General features: G+C 42.5%; 1 long non-coding RNA gene across 1 annotated transcript; it reads left to right on the plus strand.

Moving 5' to 3' along the window:
* Positions 1-5,385: 5,385 nt before the first annotated feature.
* On the plus strand, positions 5,386-5,987 carry LOC147620330 (uncharacterized). The gene is made up of 2 exons (XR_015261805.1): positions 5,386-5,678; positions 5,785-5,987. It is a non-coding gene; the product is annotated as an uncharacterized LOC147620330 (long non-coding RNA).
* The last annotated feature ends 1,513 nt before the right edge of the window (positions 5,988-7,500 follow it).

The following is a 7,500-nucleotide window of genomic DNA, read 5'->3' on the forward strand; positions in this document are numbered from 1 at the left end:
AAATAAAAGAGAAGGCAACCTTATCCATAGACCAAATCATTGCAAAATTAGGATATGTGGAAGGTGTTTAGGCATGTGGGCTCACTAATTAGGAAAAAGGACTACTCAATGGGCTAATCTTGGTGCAAAATACACATTTTGTCATAGAGTTGGGAAACATGTTTTTCATCGTGACGCTAGGCAAAAGATGGTTTCATACTTAATAAAAGAACTCAATATTACAAAATGAAAGCCCTTGGATCTTCTTATCAATAGGGAAAATATGTACAAGCTTTTTGAGGCTTAAAAATGGGTAGGTGTGCAGATCGTCTCTCCCACTACGTCCTCTCCGTCTCCAACCTTGCAGACCTCATCCGCAATACCTCTCCCACCCACGTATTCTGTGCCCATCATTAGGAAGTGAATGGGGTCTTCTTGGGCCCTTTAATTTGCCCAAGCCTAATCAAGGTGATTAAGGAATAGCCAAATGGGGGGTTGCCATGTGGACCCAAATGTTGGGTTTTTAAGAGAGGTGTAAGAGTGGTCAAAGGGTGCACTTTTTCGCCCAAGGGGGAGGGGGGGCAATTTTACAATTTTCGGACCTCCATAACTTCTACATACAAGCTCCGATTTGAGCGGAGATTACAGATCCGTGATCTACGCATCAAGAGCTTTCCATAGATATGTTACATGATATGGTTTTATCCGCTAGATTTTAAATTCCATTTTCCCTCCAAAATTCAAATTCTTCTTAAGAGAAAAGGTTTGACTCCCTTAAACTGCCAAATAAAAGGGCCCAAGAAGCCTTCCATTGAGGTCCTAATGATGAGACACACACACACACACACACACACACACGAAGTTTTGGGCATTTTCCCTTGTGGGAAGCTTCTGCAGGCATACCTAGGTAGATGCCACTCCCTTGTGGGAAAGCTAGGTGCGGTGTGGGCCACAGTGGCCCCCGCGGCCCACCCCCACCAGGTATGCGTGCCTCCCCTGCAGAAGCTCATGATGTTGTTGTAATCCGTGAAGTAACTACATCTCTATTTTCTCCTCTTGTTGCCAGGCTATTGCTAAATTACCAAAAGGACTCTTGGCAAAGGCTCCGAGTATGAAAAATACTGGGATGGTGAGTATTTTTGTTTGAAGAACTCCCTGAAATTTTACATCCTTTTGTACAAAGAAAGGGAAAGGGGATGCGGGATGAGAAGAACACAGGCACAGAAATGGTTGATGTGAGTGTCATTCATAGCTGCATACGAACAGTGTTTTTGTAATGAAAACAGCTAGCGTTGTGCATCGCATTAGGTGATGCATTGATTATATTTTAGGAAAATTCTCCTTTCTCCCTTTAGTTTCTTATTGATCATCACTATGTTGCATTGGTCTCTTCACAATGGCATAGCGTGTTCACATGCTGTATGTATTTGTTTCATTCTATCCATGTGGAAAACATTCAGTCATCTTGATACCTATGCTGTATTGATAACAATGGTGGTAGTGCTGACATTCATGATTGAAAGGTAAGGATGTCTTGGCTTACCCTAATCAAGCTGAAGGCAGTCGACAATGCATTGTTTGAATTTCGATTCAGGAAAATTTATAGCCCTTGGCTGGAAACTTTCTGTATTTGCTGCTATGGGTAGCATTAGGTAGTTTAAGATGGTTTTACGCTTGTTTATGTGTATTAATGCTCCTAGTAATCATGGGTTTCTAGTCTTCCCCACTTCTCTTGGGATTTTCAAGAGCAAGCATGAGTGTCTTCCCAAGTAAATATCACACTTGATTTGCTTCCATGTTTCATCTTGCTTGAAGTGTTTACCACAAAAGCAGAGAGATTTTCCTATCAGAAAGTTGGTCATTCTGAACTTCCAAGCATGGAAGTTGTTCTTATCCAACTTCTCACTGATAGCTTGGTTAAGGCCATCATTGTTAGCCATTTCTGCAAATAGTCAAAAACTTGCAAATGTACTCTATTTGTCTGTAGCGATGCCCAAAACATGACTATGTCACTGCCAATCACCACAATATGCATACATACACCAAATAACACCTGCAATACTCTTTTGCAGTGGGTACACTGTCTGTATGCTCAAATTCGATGTCTGCACTATAAAAAAAGAACCGTGCAGAATCCTAAAAACAAACCTGAGACCACGCGGTGATATCAATCAACACCAATTCATGCCTAATTGATATCAATTAATATCAATTGGTATCAATTATACATCAATTGACACCAATTGATATCAATTGATGTCTATTGGCATGAATTGACATCAATTGATGTCAATTATATATCAATTGACACCAACAATCAATGTCAATTCACATCGATTGATGTTAATTGGTATCAATTGACGTCAACTGACATGAACTGATGTCAAATATATATCAATTGATGCCAATTGGCATCAATTGGCATCAATTGACATCAATTGATGTCAATTGGTATCGATTTATGTCAATTATATGTCAAAATTGATGTTAATTGGTAATGTGTAAAATTAATTGGCATTAATTGATGTCAATTGGTAATGTGTAAAATTTGTCAAGGTAAGGCAAAATCTTACCTTTTTGACATCAGAAACAAACCAAATTTTTAAGAGTAAGGGAGGTGCATAGAACCTTATAAGCGCAAAGTTTCGTCACCATCCAATATCGACAAATTGAGACGAGACCTTACCCTAGTAAATTTTTACGAGATGGTGCCAATGCTTAAAATTCACTAGGGTAAGGCAGAAGCAAGGCTTTTTGATATCTAATGGCAATGAGACTTTGCAAGGAGGAGGAAGGGACATAGGACCTTGTGTGTACAAAGTTTCGCCAGGGTAGGGTAAAATCTTGATTTCTTGATATCAAAAGATAACCAAAATTTGTAAGAGCAAGGAAGGGACATAGGACCTTATATGTACAAAGTTTCGCCACCATCCAATACCCAAAAATTGAGACGAGGCCTTACCCTAGTAAATTTTTACGAGATGGTGCCAATGCTTAAAATTCACTAGGGTAAGGCAGAATCTTGGCTTTTTGTGATAAGGAGAGAACGGAAGAAGAGGCCACAAGAGAACACCGGCCACCCCCGGCAGCAATCAACGGAGCTGTAGCACGGTGTCCTCGCCGCATATGATCAATACCACCAATGAGGAGAGGGGAGCAGAGGCTGGGGAGAGAATTTGTCGATGAAGTCCACCACTGCAACCCAACCTGAAAGAAACCTCAACCCTAATGCTATGCCCAAACAGAAAAGGTTCGTGGATAGCAATAGAAGTTGCAGGTTTCGGGGTGCATTTAGCCTCATGCTACTAACCTAGCATGAGTTTCCAGCGGCCGCCGCATGGAGGCAGCACCCCTGTGGCCGCCTCTCTCTCTCTCTCTCTCTCTCTCTTAACCCGAAGGCAACTGGGCTTGTACCCTTATATTAATCAAGAAAGACCAAAAGGTCGATACAATAATACAACAGTGAATCCAAGGGAAAAATCCTCATCAATACAATATGGTGGATATCTGGGTGAAAAACCCCTAAGATAGGCAAGGGGGAAAAGTACCCAGAGGGTAGTACAAAAGGTGTAAGTGAATATGGGCAAGAAAAGACTGGGAACTCGCTGCAGCTGCATGAATCTGCCGGTCAATTCCCGGCGATGCAGCCCAGGGTAACGCACCTCAGCCTCTTGGGCTCCAACAATCCACAAAACTGCTGCGTGAACTGTACTCCCATCAAAACTCCCATGGAACTGTAAATCCATGACTCTGACCCTCAAAAATGCTACGCATCCACTGTGACATGGGTCTGTAACTCACACCCAAATGCGAAGAACTCGCCCTGGCATCCCAAATGTGAAGAGAATCTGGGACTCTGGCCTCATCCTCTAGAGTGAAAACAAGGGGAAGGCACCAATAAGAACCTGTCTCTGACCAAAAAAGCCTCCCGATGGACTCCGAGAATCTCTGAGAAAGTAGCATGATGGCCATTTCACGGAGGTAGTGATATGCCATCGACTCCACCTGCTCATAGACTGCATCATACACTGTAACCAAGTCCCATCTAATGTCATGGCTGGTCCGAAACATAAATCTGAACATAGGAGAGCTGACTGAAGCCCGAAAGAAAGCGCCCCTCCTGGGGGAGTACTGTAAGAACATCAAGTGTATCTGTAAGGGTCCGTCTCTCAGGCTCCTCTTTGGGCTCCTCCAAGGACCCTGTGCAAAGAAATAGCCTGGAAGCCACTGAGATAAGGGAACATCGGACTCTGAAGAGAAGTGTGAAGGTGGGGAGGTTGTGATCGCCGGGGGGGACCACCTCCACTCTAACCTCCGTAGGCTCTATAAGCAGTGAGCTGCACCACAGATGGGATCTCTGACGAGGGGGCCTCTGAAACTACTGGAACTAGAGGGGCCAAGGTCGGCTCCTCACACTGCTCAATCATCACCCTCTGGAATCCTCTCTAGTCGCTGCTCCGCTACCACCACAACCTGATCTCCTCTGTCCTGCTCTCTCCTCAAGTGCTCTACCTGGCTGGTCCTCCACGACTGGCCTCTGTTTCCAACGGTAAACCTTCCTGACTGAAGGTTCCACCCTCGAAGGTCTCTAAGTAGTCTGCCTCTGTGATCTAACCTGACTCTCTGCCTGACTCTCTACCTGGCTCTCTGCATACTGCTGCTGTCTGTGACCCTAATCCAACTTTTAGGTATCTTCTCCATTTGAGAGAGCTCAAGTTATTAGGAGACTCGCCAAGGGTTTGCAATGCATGGCTTGATGTTGTCAATAAAGAGTCATCTATGTATGGTGATTATATGAAATCTTTGTCAAGTTATGAAAGATAAAATTGCCCTTGGTGGATAGACATGCCTCATCCAAATGTTCTTCCATGGGAAAGAGAGAAGTATGATGCATGGGAGAAGACAATGAAGAAGGATGCCGTTCAACATGTTCAAGGTGCTTGTCCTTGTAATTTTTTTCTTCTTTAATAAATTCATATACTTATACAACGATCATTTTGGTATGTAAGTTGAGGGAAATCCTAAAGAGCCACCCGCAATAGCCAATAATAAAACAAGGGAGTCAAAGGATGGAAAAGCCAAGAACATTGAATTTGTAAAGCAAGATGAAGGTACATACATTTCTTTTGTATATTTCATTAATGCAATGATATCATAAACACGGATTTGTGAGTTCATGCATGTAGGATGTGATGATGATATGATGTATATTTTATTAATTGTTCAATGAATTTTCAAACTACTTTTGCTAGTTGGTTGTTGTGATGCATTCCCTTGTATTGTTGATCACCTTAGGGCCTTCTTTTCCTACAAATAATGCTAGGTCGTCTATTTATGTTCCACCCTTGGGAGTCACATCTTTGCAGGCATTGGATGCATCCATATTTACTTATGGAATAGGTGATTACATTGCAATGGGCAAGGACTTTGTATTGTCCATTAGAAATGAGGAGTATGCAAATATCCATTCTTTCTTTGTGGATCTAGATAAAGGGGCCTCACTGTTCACAAAAAAAATAAGCAGGTTGCTTGGGCAGCAGACTTTGTGCTCTTAGACTTACCCATGGAGTCTGCCTTTGGCCATGATGGTGTTCCATTATGGAACAAGCTATCTGAAGATCATGTCCGTCATGGTCTTGGAGTAGCTGCAGCTGCGTTGGGAGATAGAGGATGGGTGGTTGTTATCGCTCCTACTGATGGTGAGTATTTGTCTTTGTGGCCTTGTTTGAAATATGACAATTGAATCATGTTGTAGCCATTGTTATTGCTTATGGCTTCTTGTTTGGTTTGATGTTATGTTGAAAGGTGCATCTACTACATGGGTGGAGAGGTACGCCACGTGTTGTGACTTGGAGATGTTTTGTCGTTTGACAGTCGACAATATAGCCCCTAAGGGGGTATCCATGGTTGAGGGATTCACTGTAGAGGTGGGTTAAAAACATGTCATTTTTTGATAGCAATACATAACATTATTTTGGGTCATTGCTTGTTATGCTAACCTTCTTGGGTCTGGGGGTAGTTCATCAAAGATGGATGCATTTTACCTTTTCTTGCTTTGTTGTCGAGGCCACAAGCCCTCAATGCGAAGAGATGAGAGTGCTTGATTTTTTCAGAGTGTGGGGATCAACATTCGACGGCACATCATTCCTCACTACTTGCCTGAGGAGTCTAAGGTATCCGAGGCCGGAGATGGAGCATCTTCTCGAGCCAGTGTTTAGCATGGTGTGAGCTTTATTAGGTGCTTCTTAGAGCTATTATGTCCTCCTCATGGTTTGGTACTTGAGATAGGTTGTTGTGGTACCACACCCTTGATGCATGCATGCATAGCTTCAAGTACTGCCAGTACACTTTTAGATCACCTAATCAAATCAGTGAGCAATCTGGCAATATGTTAACATAATGATTTGTAGTGCAATATCTATCAAGCAAGTTTTGTAAAAAAAAAACAATAGGCAAAAAATCTTCCCAAAAGAAGGACAAAATAGCAATTGAAAGCATCCCAATAACCAAAACTTGCCACACATTAACCCCTCACAAGCTGCAGACAGCAAAACAGAGTTTCCACAATTGTATCAATAAACACTCCAAGATCTAAAACCAGTCCTGTATATATTACTTTAACAGAAAGTGGACCTGTCTTGATTTATTCAAGTAAACAAATGCTTATCCTACTATCCAAGATCTCATACTTAGCAGGTCAAGCTATCCATTTTCATAGAAACACAAGGATAAAAAACCTTAGAAAACTTCACACCAAATTAGAAGCCTTTCCACCAAAAGCCTTTCCACCAAAAGCAAGAAGCATAGTCATGACACCAAGCAAGAGACCAGCAGACTCACACAAAGCTACAAGGTTGGCCTAGCCAGCGTCCGAGGAGGACGGACACTGAAATAGGTGGGGGGGAGTGTTGCGACAGTCAACGGCATTTAAAATACATTTAAGTAGCCTTTGAAGTAGTGCCCTTCCATAGTGTAGTGTGAAATCATCTCCATCCACCTCTGCAAAACCTGACAGTCGGTTGCAACATCCACCCGGGTCGAGCCCACCGCCAGCAGCAGCTAGTCACATTAGGGGATTGCCACAGATCATTATGTAATAGGCATATAAGCCACGGGAAGAAAAACCAGAAAGAAAACGGCCTCGCTGCACATTTGCAAATGCGGATACCCCACCCATAGACAGAGGGGTACTAAATGACAGGTTTCGACCTTGTTTGGCCTAATAAACTAAATGAATAAAAAACTTAAAAAAATAGCAAGTGTGTGTGTGTGTGTGTGAGAGAGAGAGAGAGAGAGAGAGAGAGAGAGTATATGTGTGTATAAGTTTAAGAGAGAGGATTTATTATGTAAGAGATAGTGTGTGTGTGTGCGCGCGTGTGTGATAGAGATAATATAGGTGTAAGGGTGTGTAAGTTTGGGAGAGATAGAGATAGGAGAAGTTTGGGGGAGAGAGACACAAGAGCATTAAAAATAGTGCTTTAGTATGATTCTCCCTCCCCTCCCTTATTAATGGGATGATGG

This window comes from Cibotium barometz, chromosome 32 (genome assembly GCF_041138505.1).
Source record: "Cibotium barometz isolate CiBa-2024 chromosome 32, ASM4113850v1, whole genome shotgun sequence".
NCBI lineage: Eukaryota > Viridiplantae > Streptophyta > Polypodiopsida > Cyatheales > Cibotiaceae > Cibotium > Cibotium barometz.